Here is a 16,139-nt window from a genome sequence, read left to right as displayed (position 1 = left end):
AACCTAGCACATAGTAGACACATGTATTAGTGTATGTGTTTATGTATGATTGTGTGTGTGTGTGTGTGTTTGTGTGTCTGCATGAGAGCGAAAGAGAGAGAGAGAGGACTTAAAACAATTTAGAAAACATAGTTTAAAAAAGTTTCCTTAGATATGATCATTGTTAATAATTAGGTATTACTTTTCTAGACCTTTTCAATATTTCTATGTATTTACATATTTAGATATGTGTACATAAGTATTATGCACATACACAAAGAGAGGTTTTTTTTAAATGTAAATGGTATCTTACTTTTGTTATAGCTCTTACTCTTTTCCTTCCACTTAATGTGTGTGGGAGATCATTCCATGTCCTTATTTAGAAATCTATAGCATTCTACTTAACAGCTGCATAGCATTCTATAGTATGAATGCCTTGTGATGTAAAAATCATTCCCCATTAGTGGCAATTTTTGTTCTTATAAGCCATGCTGCCCTGTACAACCCTTGACCATGAATCTTGGTGCAAGTCTATGTCTTTCTATAGGACAGAGTCCTAGAAAAAGGGTATGCTGGGTTGAAAGTATATGTGTATTTAAAGTTTTTGATGAATATTCCCAAATTATTATAAATACAAAAACTTCGTCTTATGAATTAAGGCTAGTAAGAAATTTTGACATTGGTATGTCTGTTTATTTTTGAGAGCGTGTTTGACATGATTCCAAATTGTGAAGCCAACTGAATTTTCTCCTTTCTAATCAGCTGTTTGAACATCTCACTGATACTGTTTACATATGCTGGCCTGAAACACTGGCAAAGAGAAACACATCTGGGTTTGTTTTTCCATTTATTTTTCCCCCTATGGAGAATTCTAAGCAGGAGGGAGGTCCCAGGGCACTATATATCTAAGCTCTGAGTGTACTTCCTCTATGGATTCAACTGGTTCACAGACTTGCTGTGTCCATATCTGATATATTCCTAGCTTCACACAGTAGTACATGAAAAAGATTTGTGTGTGTGTGTGTGTGTGTGTGTGTGTCACTAGAAATTAATACATATTTATTATAGAAAATATTAAAAATGTGTAAAAAGTATTAAGAACACTGAAATCAGCTATAGTTTTATGACCCAAAGATAACCAACATTAATATATTGCTGTATCTTACCAGATATACAGTTTTTAAACAAAATTGGGACTACGCTATAATACTGTTTTGCAATCTGTTTTATCTCTCCACCTAATAATATATTATGAACTTTCTGCTGTATCAATATAATGTCACTTCAATGTTTGACTTACAGAAAGCATAAGCATTTAAGACTTTAACTGACTCTAACAATTTACAAATACATCTGTGGTGTGTCAAATTCCATGCTGTTAATATGCAGGTAATAGTAATGGACTGCATTTAACTTAAATGCATATGACCCAAGGCCAATAAATCCTATATGTATTTCTATATTTTATCTGTCACCAATTAGAATAGCTAAATATTACTGAGTACCTACTATCTACTAAATGTTTTGCAAAGGACTTGACAAACACATTATTCCTAATTGTTACAACTAACTTTGGAAGAATGTGTTATCAACATTTTGCAGGAGAAAACAGATTCTAAGAGACTAAGCAATTTTGTTAAGCAAGGTCACATGGTTGGAAAATGGTGAGACTGAGTTAGAAATTAGGTCTATCTGCTAGTAAAACTTCTGCTTTTCTACCCATAATTACTGTTTTGGCCCCACTAAAAATTTTCATGTATGACTTCTGTACTCAAAGTTGCTGCTTTATAGTCACTCTTATTTTTATTTTATTTATTTATTTATTTATTTATTTATTCATTTATTTATTTTTGTATATCCACTTTACGATTAGGGTGTAATCTCTAAGGGAAATTAAGAAACATCAGTCAAAGTTTCTAGTTTCTAGCCCCATAACAGAGTTTTAAGGACATGCGTTTAATCTCGTTATTAATGGAAACGGAGACCTTTGTGTGAGATATTCTGAGAACTTCCGTTACAATTGAAACTGGAGCGCCATCTGTTGGCCATGGAGTTAGAGGCACTTAATCCGGGAATATTATAAAGTTACAACTATTGCTTTCCCCCAAAAATACTTTTAGCATCAAACTTGGACCAAATATGAAAGGAAATTAGAAGCTAGTAGTATTATCTCTTATTTTTTAAAAATAATTTGAAGTGAAATTCACAAAACATAAAATTAACCTTTTATTTATTTCTTTTTAATGTTTATTTTTGAGAGAGAGGGAGAGCGCGGGGTGAGGGAGGTGCAGAGAGAGAGGGAGACAGAGGATCCAAAGTGGGCTCTTCCCTGAAAACAGCCCAATGTGGGGCTGAACTCACAAACCATGAGATCATGACCTGGGCTGAAGTCAGACCTCAACTGACTGAGCCACCCAAGCGCCCCTAAAATTAATCATTTTAAAGTGAATAATTCAGTGGCATTTTGTACACTCACGATGTTGTTCAGCTACCACTTTTTTCTAGTTCCCAAACATTTACCTCACTCATAGACAAACCCACTATTCATTAAGCGTTCTTACCCTGTTACCCCTTCCCTACAGCCCTTGGAAACCTCCAGCCTGAATTCTGTCCTACGGATTTGTCTGTTTTGGATATTTCATATACATGGACTCCTAGAAGATGTGATATTTTGTGTTTGGCTTCTCTTGTGCAGCATAATGTTTTGGAGGTTCATCCATGCCCCAGTGTGTATCACTACTTTATTCCTTTCCATGTGTATACACCACTAGTTGTTTATCCATCATCTATTGATGGGCATTGGGGCTCTTTCGACCTTTTGGCAATTCTGAATCATGCTGCTGTGAACACGAGTGTCCATGTACTTGAATACTCACTTTTAATTCTTTGGGGTAAACACCTCATTAGCCTTGTCATTAGCCAAGTCATTAGCCTTGACTTGAAGATGAAGACGTGTATGAGAGTACCTGACAGTGGAGCGAACACTGTTATTTAATGCAAAATGAAACAAATTATTTCAACAGGAGGAAAAAAAAATGATGAATACATCCAAGAATGGACATTTTCTTATGTTTGTCTTTCAGAGGCCTTGCCCACCAGAGTGATTAATTAAAAAGGGTCAGAATGACCTGAGGTGCTTGTTTTAAATTTTTTTTTAACGTTTATTTATTTTTGAGACAGAGAGAGACAGAGCATGAACAGGGGAGGGGCAGAGAGAGAGGGAGACACAGGATCGGAAGCAGGCTCCGGGCTCTGAGCCATCAGCCCAGAGCCCAACGCGGGGCTCGAACTCACGGACCGTGAGATCGTGACCTGAGCTGAAGTCGGACGCCTAACTGACTGAGCCACCCAGGCGCCCCAAGGTGCTTGTTTTAAAATGCAGCCTCTGCTTCATTGTCCCCTCTCATTTAGCACCTTTGGGTGTGGGAGGAATCTGTTCCTTTACGAAGCTCTCTGTGATGTAGTGTGAGGGTCCCTGGAACTACACACTGAGAAACACTTTCACCACTCGCTAGCTGCATGGTTTGGGCAAATCAGTTGCCTTTAGTAAACCTCAGGTAACTTATCTTTAGTATGAGAACAATATACCTCACTTTATAGATTTATTTTGAAGGTTAAATTAGAAAGCCGTGCTTTGCACATTGCCAACAAATGTCAAGTGCTTGATAAAGGTCAGACTTCTCTTTTGTTCCTATCAGAAAAGCTGATTCTATTCGCCTGGGATTGGGTGCGCTTTCACAACAGAACAGTCCCTGAGTAACGAGAGGGGAGTTGAATGGAGTGTCGATCTATGGCGTTGCTTAGTGTGATGGCAACGTTGTACATTTTCTCCTTGGTGTCAGTGAATGAGAATTTAGTGTTTCACTCCTAAAAGGATGATTATATTTTCTGTCTCAGGAGGCACTCCCCATCACTCTGAAGGTGATCTCAGAAGCTCTTCTGAGATGTTTGATAGAAATTATTTTTAAAAGCACAAATAGGGGCACCTGAGGTGCTAGTTGGTTAAGCATCCAACTCTTGGTCTCAGCTCAGGTCATGATCTTGAGGTTTATGGGTTTGAGAGACCCGTGTCGGGCTCCGCATACGGTCTGCTTGGGATTCTCTGTCTCCCTCTCTCTCTGTGCTTCCCTCGCTCCCGCTCGTGTTCTCTCTCTCAAAAATAAATGAATAAACATTTTTTAAAAAGTACAAATATTTTTTGTCTTTTACATATCAAACTTTCAGATCCCGGTTTTTAAAAATGTAATGTTCATGTAAAGGAAACGCAAAATTGTATTCCAGATGTTTTTAGTTTTTAAATAAGCCTTTGAATTCTTTCTGTATTAGAATATCTGTGTGCCTAAAAGAAATCATATTGTCACAGCTTAGCAAATATATTCTGACCCCAGTTTGAGAAAATTGTAGTTGTAAATGATTAAGGGAAAAGCTTATCTGTGACTGAACTGACTTGGTAACCATTTATTTCCAATTCCAAAGAGAATTAATTTCAGTGTTTCAAAAAAATATACATATCTGTGTGTGTGGTGTGTGTGTGTGTGTGTGTGTGTGTGTGTGTTTGTGTGTGTATGTGGTTCTCCATGTATATTTGTGCCTTAAAGATCAGTGTCTTTATAAGTGGCAAATGAGAAAAGCTAACCATTAGTTTAGAAAGAAAGAAGTATACACAAGAGGCTATAAAGAACATAGGACAATTAAATGAAATTTGATGTATTTTTCTAGAAGGGCAGGGCAAAAGACAAGTGGTTGCCTCCAGAGATGCAACCTTGGCATATACTGGAACACGTGTACTCCACCTTGAACACTAGTCACAATGTATTGCACATTTAGTTTATGCCAGTCACTACATTCTTCACCTTCTTCAGTCAGGACACCACCTAGTCACATAGGTTAGGTTATATTATCCTTAATTTACAGATGAAGAGACTGGGGCTTCGAGAGATTAACTAGAATGCCTGAAGTCCACAGTTCTTTAGGTGAAAAAGTTGATATTATCAGAGTCATTTTGACTCTTCACCAATGTGTCTTTTTTTTTTTTTTTTTTTCATGTCAGGGAAAAAAGGAAACAACTGGCCAGTTCCCTTTCTGGTCTGGAAAAAGAATCCTTCTTGTGGTTGTCATCTGTACTCTTCCTCCATCAAAACTTTGCTCAAGAGAATTGTAGAAGTGGAGAGAGACTTGGACATCATCAATTCCTGACTCAATTTCTTCATGCAGTTTAAACCTTCTTTGCAAAGGGATGCTGCCATTTCTTCTAATAAAGCCAGATTTGAGGAGTTGACTACTTTGTAAAGCAATGCATCACATATTTGCAGCTGCAATTGTGAGGAAATACTTTATACAAGTCTTTAAATGACCAGTTTTGCCCAATAAAAATTCAACAATGCTTGTTAGTTGTTTCACTCATTAATTGTTCCTTTCTTTGTTTACTCATTCAAAAATATTGATTAACCCAATTTTTGTCTTATTCAGCTTTGGAATTATAGTCTTAGATAGGCATGAATGTGTTATTTTTTCTGAAAAATCCATTGGGGCTAGTTTATATCAAATTTGTAGGTGATTAAAATTCTTTGTCTTTCTACAATATTGTTGCTGCCAGGTCTATTACATTCTTTACCCCTGAAGTTTAACTTTTCCCTCGAGCTACAGCATTGGATTTTTTAGTTTTGACCCTCTCTGAGCTTTTAAATTCAGATTATCGCCAAAGAAATCATTCCAATTTTCTGGTGTCTAAAAAATTGCTATCTTCCTTCTGTATCTTACTTTTAATATTCATTAAAAATATTGGCTAGAAGAAGACAAGTTCAAAATGCTGACGCTCCATACAGAAATCTCCCCATATTTTGTTACCTAATGCATTACTTAATGTTTTTTGGGTGAATTTATTCAATAAAAACAAGCCCAAATATGCATCCCTAGTCCACAAGTCTTAATTTTGCCTATAACTATTCATGAGAAGTGGCTAAATGCCTTGCTGAAATTCCTGTAAAGAAGAAATCTCACCTTCTGGTGTGATAGTTTCAAGGATTTCTTGTTGGCCAAGGATCTAGCCATTAGGCCTGAGCCAAAGAGATAGGGTCAAGTTTAGTGGCTAAAAGGTACAGCATCAGGGGAGATATAAGTAGCTGTCTTCCAAATGGAAATGAAGTTCAACTCCCATGACTTTATTTTTGATCAATCTGTACTACCTTCAGCTATCCACCATTTCATGTTTGGAATATCCACAAACCATATTTTGGGCATAATCTTCTAGAATTGTCCTTGCAATAAATTACTTTTCCCAGGGAAAATTTTGCCATTTCTTTTCTACTCCCTCTGTGCAGCTCTATGATCCTCAATTTTATTATTAATGCTAAAGCAATCTCTCATAAAATGCCAGCCTCCTAGAGACTAATTTATCAGGGTCAGAAACTTGGACAGATTTTGAAGAGCACATTGCTGTTTATTATTTTATTAGTTCTTCTGAGTTGAAATTTACTCTTTGTTAGTTTTAAGAAGTATGATAAGGATTGATTTATGGGAGCTAAGTTTGTTAATTTGTTTTATCTCAATTTTATCTTGTTTTAATTTGTTTAATCTCTGTCATTTGCAAATAAGAGGACCTCTCATTTCTTTAGAAAAGTGAAGTGCACCCAAAAAAGGTTCATGTGCATTATGAAGATTACATCTCGGGAGATCCGACCTGGCTCTTCCTTGCATGAACATTTGTCGTGATCAGTATATGGACATTTTTTTAATGTAAAAGGTAAAAAATTATTGAGGGAACTCCTTCAAAAAGTTCAAATGACATCTCATTCTACAAATGTCCATTTAGGCTTGATATTTTTTCCCATGGTAAGTTACTTATTCTCAAGTGATTGATCCCTTTCCCAAAAGGGATATTTCTTTAACTTTTATTTCCTGGTAACATCAATTCTGGTCCCTTTATCAGCTTAGTCATTTCCTCACTTCACCTTTCATTCATTCATTTAAGACAAACTTATTGATCAATAACTATGGCGGGTATTGTTTATGTGCTATGAATACAGTGTTGAATAAGACAAGGAGGTTTAGGCCTCAGGGAATTTACATACACCCACAAATGAGCAAGCTCTTAGGGACTGATAGTGTTGTTTGGGCAAGGCACAGAGTGGGGTGATAAAGATGCACTGGGGTGAGGATGGGACTATTTTAGATGGAGTGGTCAGGAAAGATCTCTCTGAGGAAATAAAATAAAATATAAGCTGAGATTTAAAGGGTAAACCCTGGAGCCATGTGAAAATGCAACCATTTCCATCAAAAGTCAGCCTTAGCAAATGAAGGTTATCATATAAGAAGTGTTTCACTAGTGGCAAGGGTTGGCAGGCCAAGGCCCAGTTCAGACCCAGCCAGCATGTCAATATCATTAAAACGAGACCGTTCATCAAGGAGGAAGCTATTATGATAAACCAATGTTTTAAAGTGCCATTTCAAGTGCCAGACTCTCAAAACTGGGAATCACATGGCTCAATGAGGTTTGAAGGCACGTACTGATGCATGACCAAAAACATCAAGACCCATTTAAGTGGTGTGGTTGTTCCCAATTATTATGGGAGTATCCACAGACTAATTATGGTAGGCATGTTTGTTTTAATAACAAATGCAGCCAACCCACTACCTAGCTATTGAGTAAAATAAATTCATCCTTTTTCTTCCAAAATAACAACCTGCTTGGCTGAAATTAACTGAAACTATTGTTATTCAATTGTGTACATAATGTCCTGAAGATCATTCTGATGAACCTTTTTTTAGTTTCCTCTTCTGCTAGCTAGTTCTGTTCCATGTTCATGGGGATGCACATGAAGACACAAACACACACGGCCTAAGAAAGAAGTGTAGTTGAGACATTTATGCTAGTATATATATAACTTCAGTGTATCAGTCTAGTATTTTCTCAAATAAGCATGTCACTAATATATTAGTGTTTATGCAGAGGCAAGGCTAGCAGGTGATCTCATCTAAGTCTTACGGACCTAAAGAAAAGGTGGATTTCAGGCTCTTGGAAAGAATGTGGTGGGTGGTGAGCAGAGCTCTAGATGCTCGGAAATATCCTAAATGCAGGGCAATTTTTCTAAGTAGCAACACGAATGACTGTCTTCATGGAGGATGTTCTCCAATGTACTTTTTCCTTTCCCTTTCACTTTGCAATCTTGACTCTTGCCATTAAAATATAAGTTTTAGATATGTTTTTATAATATGAATTTCAGGACTTGCCAGTTGTCTATATCTAATAAAGGATGAAAATTTTACAAAAATCTGATCACATTACCCCCTGATTAGAACCTTCCAATGGTTCTCTATTGTTTTTGAGGTGAAGTCCAAGCTGATCAGAATGACCGTGTAGGTCCAGTGCAATCTGGTCTCTGCCTCTCTTCCGAGTCTACTCTATTCCTCCAGGAAAAACAATCACATGACTGAGTCCCGCTTGCTGTGCCAATAACTTTACATGGATTTTCTCATTTACTCTTCAAAACCATGTCCCGAATCACCATGCTATTCTCACACTTCCGTGTGTTTGCCCAGGTGTTCTTTCCACCTGGAATTCTCGTCATGCTTTGCCCGGAAAATTGCTTCTGATCCTTGAAATTTCTGCTTACGAATCTCCTGTTCTGAGAAGCCCTCTTTACTTCCCCAGAAAGAGCTCGTCACTGCCTCCACAGCCGTGCTCCATCAAATGAACCATGAGATCATGACCTCAGCCATTACAGTTCTGCTGTAATGTCACAGCACGTACAACTGTGTATAGTATGATTCCAGTGTCATGTGTATCTTCTCCACCAGGCTGTGACTTGATTAAGGATGCTGACCAGGATTTCCATCATTGTATGATCAGCCTAGGGAAGCTCCTGGTGTGTGCTAAAGGCTCATTATTTGACTGCTGGGTAGAATTAAATTGAAATGAGGTAGAGAGATAGACAGGTAGATAGATGATAGATGTGTGTATATATATATATATATATATATATATACGTGTGTGTGTATATATATATGTATATATATGTGTATATATATGTATATATATGTGTATATATGTGTGTGTATATATATATATATATATATAGAGAGAGAGAGAGAGAGAGAGATACATGTGTGTATATATACACACAAATACATCTTTCTGTGGATGCCAATGTTCTATAGAGCAGAGTTTTGGATCTCTAAGACTAAAGACTCTTCTGTATTGGAACACAGAATATTTGGAAGAGGCGTAGAGGGCGTTGTTCTAATATGTACACAGGAAACTGCCATGGGCAGAATAAAATGCTTCTTCAAATATCTAGTGTTTGCTTGGCACAGCTTCTGTGGGGTTTAGCTTCGCTAAATCTTCCCCAGGCTGTGTTTTCCTGGTTGCCATGGAGCCAATTCACTTCTAAAGGAAAGCTGGGGCTGAGCCTAAAGGAAACAATTGAGGAATTGAGTGACTGTGCTTGGTCTCCAGGTGGACAGAGGAGAACAGCCAGTTCAGCTTGTAACTTGGAAAACTAAAGTTTGTTTTTGGTGTGCTTCCTCCTCCCTCTGTGGTTTTTCTTTCTGCTTTAACCTCTTGGAATCAGTCTTTCCCAATGTAAGTCAGAGCCCAGTGTCTCATGATGTAGCTTGGTTTGGTCTGGTTGTGTAAGAAAGTAAAAGCATCTACAATTGTTCAGGCAAACTTGTAGTCATTTATGCCCAAGGCAAGGTTCGGGAAAACCAGAAAGTCAAAGGATTAAGAATCATTTAGAATAAACTGGAATGATAAGTAAATTCTTGGGCAGGCGGTAGGGAAAGGTGTTTAAAATATAAAGTGTGAGCGAAGTGAATACATTTGCAGGATCTAGTTTAGTGGGATTTAATAAGTTTTGCAAACTTTAGAGGATATACTGGGAACACATTATATAATCCAATCTCCTGGAAATCTTTAAAGAAAAAACTATTTTTTTTAAAGTAGGTTTTCTGCCCAGTGCAGAGCTCGGTGTGGGACTTGAACTCATGACCCTGAGATCAAGGCCAGACCTGAGATCAAGAGTCAGAAGCTTAACCTACTGAGCCACCCAGACACCCTGAGGAAACTATTCTTTTTTTCTTCTTTTAAGTTTATTTATTTATCTTGAGAGAGAGAGAGAGCGCTCGAGGAGGGGAGGGGCAGAGAAAGAGGAAGAGAGAGAATCCCAAGCATGTTCCACATTCAGCACAGAGCCCTACGTGGGGCTCCATTTCATGAACCGTGAGATCATGACCTGAGCCATTATCAAGAGTCAGAAACTTAACCAACTGAACCACCTAAGCACCCCATGAGAAAGCTATTTTTAGTAATTAGGCAAATTTAACAGAATAAGGCTGAAGCTACTGAGAAGAAACTTCTAGAAAATGCTAGAAATGTTATTTCTGCCAATAGCTCAACTGGAAGGATTCCTCATAGTGTGTAGCTACAAAAGGTTATTTTTCTTCTTAAAATTCAAATTATGTTGTTTTGAACCTTAAAGATTTCAAGACTGTTTGCCTTACATTAGTGCCACTCACAAAGAGATCTTGATTATTTCTGGGTACCCCAGATGGGTGTCTCATTTGCTCACAAGTAAGTTGGTCAGCTGCAGCCACCTCATTTGCCTTTTTAATTCTTCCTATTCTGATCTGGCTCTCACTTGTCCACATCTTCTGCCCACGAAGCTGAATGGGGATAGCTTTTTAAAAGTTGCTGTATCTTAGGGCACCTGGCTGGCTCAGTCAGTTAAGCGTCTGACTCTTGATTTCAGCTCAGGTCATGATCTCACAGTTGTGAGATTGAGTCTTGAGTCAGGCTCTGTACTGGGCATTGAGGCTGCTTATGATTCTCTCTCTCCTTCTCCTTCTCTCTCTCCTGTGCTCTCTCTCTCTTTCAAAAATAAATAAATTTATAAGGTTTCCTTAAGGGGAAAAAAACTTGCTATATCTTGATGCACCAACATGTTTCTGTTTGAAAGAAGTTTCTGAGCACATCAACACACGCAAATAGACCTTGGGGTAAATTAAGGAAGGCAGGGAAAGAAAAAGTGAGAAAGAAATGAAGGTATTGGATATATGTACTGGCCTCTAATGCAGCAGATACTGAATGGTTGTTTTCATAATTTATTGCAATCATGACATCATACACATATTAATGTGAACACTCCTTATCCAAGAAGAAAACTGATATCATACTTCTTTCTTTTTCTCCTTCCTTCCTTCCTTCTCCTCCCACCCCCTCCTTTCCTCTCCCCTCTTCTTTTTTCCTTCCTTCCTTCCTTCCTTCCTTCTTCCTTCCATTGTTCTTTTACACAACAAATATTTATTGAATATTGACTATGTGGCAGGCACTGTGCTAAGTGCAGGGGGGATAGTTAACAAAATAGACACTCTTGACCCTCACAGAACCTAGAGTCTAGAGTGGCACAAAAACCATTTATAAACAAAGAATCATAAAAAAATTAATAACAATTTTAAGTGTTATGAAGGAGATGCTGATGGTATTATTATTATTATTATTATTATTATTATTATTATATTATGTAAGAACACTTAACATAAGATCTACCTTTGTAACACATTTTTTAACACCAAGCAGTATTGTTGACTACAGGCACAATGTTGTACAGCAGATATCTAGAACTCACTCATAGTTTATAACTGAAACTCTATACTTGTTGAACAGCAATTCCCCATTTATCTCCTTTAAACCCTGGAAACCAAAATTCTACCGTTTCTATTAATTTGATTATTTTTGATATCTCATATGAATAGAATTACCCAATATTTGTCTTGTACCTGGCTTATTTCACTTGGCATGATGTCCTCCAGGTTTATCCATGTTGTCGCAAATGGCAGAATCCCCCCCCCTTTTTTTTAGACTAAATAAATATTTCATTGTATGTGCACCCCACATTTTCTGTATTCATTTATCATGGATACTTAGGTTTTTTTATGTATCTTAGCCATTGTGAATAATGCTGTAAGGAACATGACAGTGCAGACCTCTCTTTGAGATCCTGATTTCAATTCTTTTGGCTACATATCAGAGACCCAGAAGTAGGATTAGTAGTTTATTTTTAATTTTTGAGGGACATCCATACTGTTTTGCGTAGCAACGGCATCATTTGACATTCCTACCAACAGAGTACAAAAGGGTTCTCTTTTCTCTACACCTCATCAATACTTTTTGTTTTGTGATAATAGTCATCCTAATAGGTGAGAGGTGACAGCTCATTGTGGTTTTGATTTGAATTTCCCTCATAATTAGTGGTGTTGAGCATTGCTTCATATAGCTACTGGTCATTTGTATATCTTCTTTGGAGACATGTTTATTCAAGTTCTTTGCCCATTTTTTCAATCATACTCTTAAGAGTATATAACAAGAGGGACAGACCTTATCTGGAAGTATATGTAGTGTTGCCATACTGAGAAAATAATAATACAGAACATCCAGTTAAATTTGAAATTCAGATAGACAATGAATCTTTCAGTGTAAGTGTGCCTCACAGAATATCTGGGATATACTTACATTAAAAGCTTATTTGTTGATTATCTGAAATTCAAACTTAACTGGGTTTCTCTATTTTATTTGACAATCCTATGTGTGGAGTAGGGGAGAGAGTAATTAAGGAAAATTACTTTTAGGAGGTGATTTCTGAACTTAGACCTAAAGAGTAATTGATATTGTCCAGGTTCAGAGGTGTGGGGAAGAAAATAGAGGTCAAGGGTATACCAGACAGACAAAAGGAATAGCATGTGTATTGAAGTGGGAAAGATCTGGTAATTTTAGTCACTGTGGGCATAATGTAATGAATAGAGGGAGATATGGCATTTGTTCATGCCACAAGAGACCACAAGCCAGAGAAATCAGGGAATGAGGCTAAGTATACTGAATGTTAAACACATTGGGGATGGATATTAGAAACCTGGGCTCTGGTCCTGGGGCTACACTGAATAGCCTGCCATCCTTGGGCAAGTCAGTTCACCTCTCTGGATCTCAATTTACTACTCATGGGCCAAGAACATGTTAAGCTGCTAACAAATGAAATAGTGGAGCACAGATCCTGAAGGGTCTACTCAGAAAGAAAACTCAAGGTTATCTAACACCAAACCCTCAAGGCAGAGATGACTCTGAGGCCTGGGCAAGGTGTTGGCCACAACAGTGAAAGGTGCAAAGAACTCTGAGGTCAGACAGTCTGAGATTCAAAGCCCAGTTCTGTCACTTTCCTGCTCTGTGGCCTTGGGTAGGCAAGTCAACCTTGCTGTAAGCCTCCACATCTCTCATATGTAGGGCAAGATTAACAACATAGTCCTTCCTAAATCGTCATTAAGACTCATGATAGCATAAATAGAATGCTTGCCACAGAGCCTTATGCATAGTAGTTACTCATCCAATCATTTTTCGCTCAGTTAGGTGGACTGTTCATAATATTAAAGAATTCTGGAAACCTTTGGTGAAGGAGAAAAGAAGCAAATTATTGCCCTAGACACACATTATGTACATTATGGATTTGCCTATGGACATTCCTGCTTTTTGGAAATAGTTAACCTGTCAATCGGGAGGCTTAGGGAATGTGGATTCAAACAACAGACTCTCAAGCTATGAAGTATCAAAGTTCAAGAGACACAGTGGGAGAAACAAAAAAAGACTATGAGTTTTAACATTTCCTTTATTTTCTATTTTCTCATCCTCAATTAATTAATTAAGCAAACATTAATTAATACCTTTCATGAAGCTATTAAGCAGCTTATAATCTATCTAGGGGAAGACAGATAAATTTAAAAAAATTGAATAGGTACATGAATACATGTTTGTTGATTGTCCCAGGGGACTGGACTTTATTAGTAGGAGTTTCATCCAGTTAGGAAGAAGATAGCTCTGGAGAGACCTTGGAGCATCTCTCAGAACACACAATGGAGGTTCTCCCTGTTCTCCAACAATGGGACTAGGTCCCTTCCCTGGCTCCTGCCCAAAGTGTACAGCTAGTTAAGGCTGCAGCACTTTTTTTAAAATCTCATTTCTCAGTTCCCTCAAACACACTGAGAACAAGTGGTAGGTACTTGCTGCGGTAGGTTAGTATTTGATAAATGTTGGTTGGATTGAATTATTTACCTAATGGCCCAGTGCCAGGTAAATGGCCAAATATTTAGTAGAATCTTTCATATGTTGAAAAAGCAATGGAAGTACATGCTCATTGAGCTGTTAATTTTTTCAGCAAAGATGGATGTGTGTGAATCCATCCACAGCTGACTCTAGTCCATGCTTTTGCAAAGCAATTGGCCATATTAGGAAAGAAGATGGTTGCTTGGAATAGACATGCTAATCCTTTAACAAAGGTGATGCTTGTGACTCTAATTCCCAAATGTAGCCTGAAAAAAAGAACCTGTAATGAACAGATTATAAGCACTTACAATTTGGGGCCATATGAAACATTTAGTTTAAAGTGACCAGGGTGTAATGCCTCTCGAAAGTTGTTTTTTTTTTTTGTGTGTGTGTGTGTGTGTGTGTGTGCCCCCCCCCCCCCCCCCCCCCGCCTTTGGAAGATAAGAAAACCATCTGGTATAAATAATTAAGCTTAAGAAGGTCAGCCTCCCACACCTTTGGCAGTTATGGTTTGGGCAAAGGAAACTGTTGTTCCAGAGGATGTCCCTCAGGCACCAATCTTCATAATCACCAAAGAAAGGTTCAATTGTGTTCAGAATGGCTGCTTTTCCTCACAGGAAAAGGAGTAGCATGTTTTAGAATTATTGCCAACTACAAGAGTTGAGACGAAAATATTAGGACTCCTACTTAGAATAGTCAACTGATATCCAGCCCTCCAGTGATCACAGATTTGGGTGCTAGGAGCTCAGGGGCAACTGAGAAAACCATGCCTTTTAGGAGGATACAGTCTACATGAAAAGAAAGGACCAATAGTGGTAGAAAATACATAAAACCCAACTACTCAACTAGTGTGAAGATGCACATCACTTATACACAATACTTTTGTTTTTTTCCAACTTAACCACTGAGTTTGTGTTATTACTCCTTTGTGGGGCTACTTCTTTTTTATTTAAAAATTTTTTTTTGCAATTTCTTTATAAATGTGTGAGACCCACAGTGATGCTTATCATGAGCCTTATTTTCTGACCAGTTTAAGAGTGAAATGTACTTATGACCTGCTTTTTTGGTTTACATCAAGACTTCACAACCATAAAAGTTATGAGGATTCTCTTCTGACCCACTGAAAAACTCTAGAAATCATTGTTTCTGCCTATTGGATTGAAAATAGGTTCGATTATATTAGAAGGCTACTTTTTTCCATACCTGTGAAAATCCTGAAGCAATGGACGCTCTTTGACCCAGTCATTCCATATATAGAAATTTATCCTAGGAAAAAAAAGTGAGGTTGTTATGAAGAAAATATGTATAGTTTTCTTGAAACAAAATACGGTGACTGACTTGTCCTGACTTTCTGAGGACTTTCCTCTTTTTAGCTATAATTCCTTTACTGCTGGGCAAGTCCTGACCAACTTTCTGGTGGCTACCCTACAGCAGAACCCTCCCTTTTGCTGACTGAGTATTTTGAGATGCTGCTTGAAAAAAGAGGAGATACAGTCATCAAATTGCCTTCTAAGGCATTAGGGTTTAGTTAACTTCAAGACTTTGGTTTTCAGAATGGACATTAAGGTCAGGGTAGAGATGAGTTCCTTGGAGGAATTAAAAGCAATTAGGAGAGGCTAAATGAGGAGAGAATTTTTAAAAAGTAATAGACTGGTGACCTGTGGCCAGGGAATAAAGTTAAAGAATTTGAACCAAAGAGGGATGTTTGTAAAGTTGTTTGCTATCATGTGCATTTGACCTAAAGTTTGTGTTTCTTCTTCCCATTCTGGCTGTTTAAATCTGATTGATGAGCTAGAGATTAGATACAGGAAAAGATAGAATAAGTCAACAGGAAAAGAGAGCTCTGCCCACTGTCCCTAAAAAACCCACCTTAAAATGCAGGAGACAAACAGCTAAATATATATATATATATATAGCTAAAATATATATATAGCTATATATATATAGCTAAAAAAATTAAAAAAAAATAAAGAGAATTAACAACATATATAACTGACCTTAGATTAGCATTCAGAATTTTTTAAGAAGTCTTTTGCAAATCAGTAAGAAGTCAAGAAAAATAATGGAAGTATAGGCA

General features: G+C 37.5%; 1 long non-coding RNA gene across 1 annotated transcript; it reads left to right on the top strand.

Moving 5' to 3' along the window:
- The first annotated feature begins 450 nt into the window (after nt 1–450).
- LOC125920444 (uncharacterized) lies at nt 451–5,362 on the top strand. The gene is made up of 2 exons (XR_007457052.1): nt 451–546; nt 5,030–5,362. It is a non-coding gene; the product is annotated as an uncharacterized LOC125920444 (long non-coding RNA).
- Nucleotides 5,363–16,139: the final 10,777 nt, after the last annotated feature.

Source organism: Panthera uncia, chromosome B4 (genome assembly GCF_023721935.1).
Source record: "Panthera uncia isolate 11264 chromosome B4, Puncia_PCG_1.0, whole genome shotgun sequence".
Classification (NCBI taxonomy): Eukaryota; Metazoa; Chordata; class Mammalia; order Carnivora; family Felidae; genus Panthera; species Panthera uncia.
The sequence above is the reverse complement of the archived record's forward strand: the minus strand, read 5'-3'. Positions and strand labels throughout refer to the sequence as shown.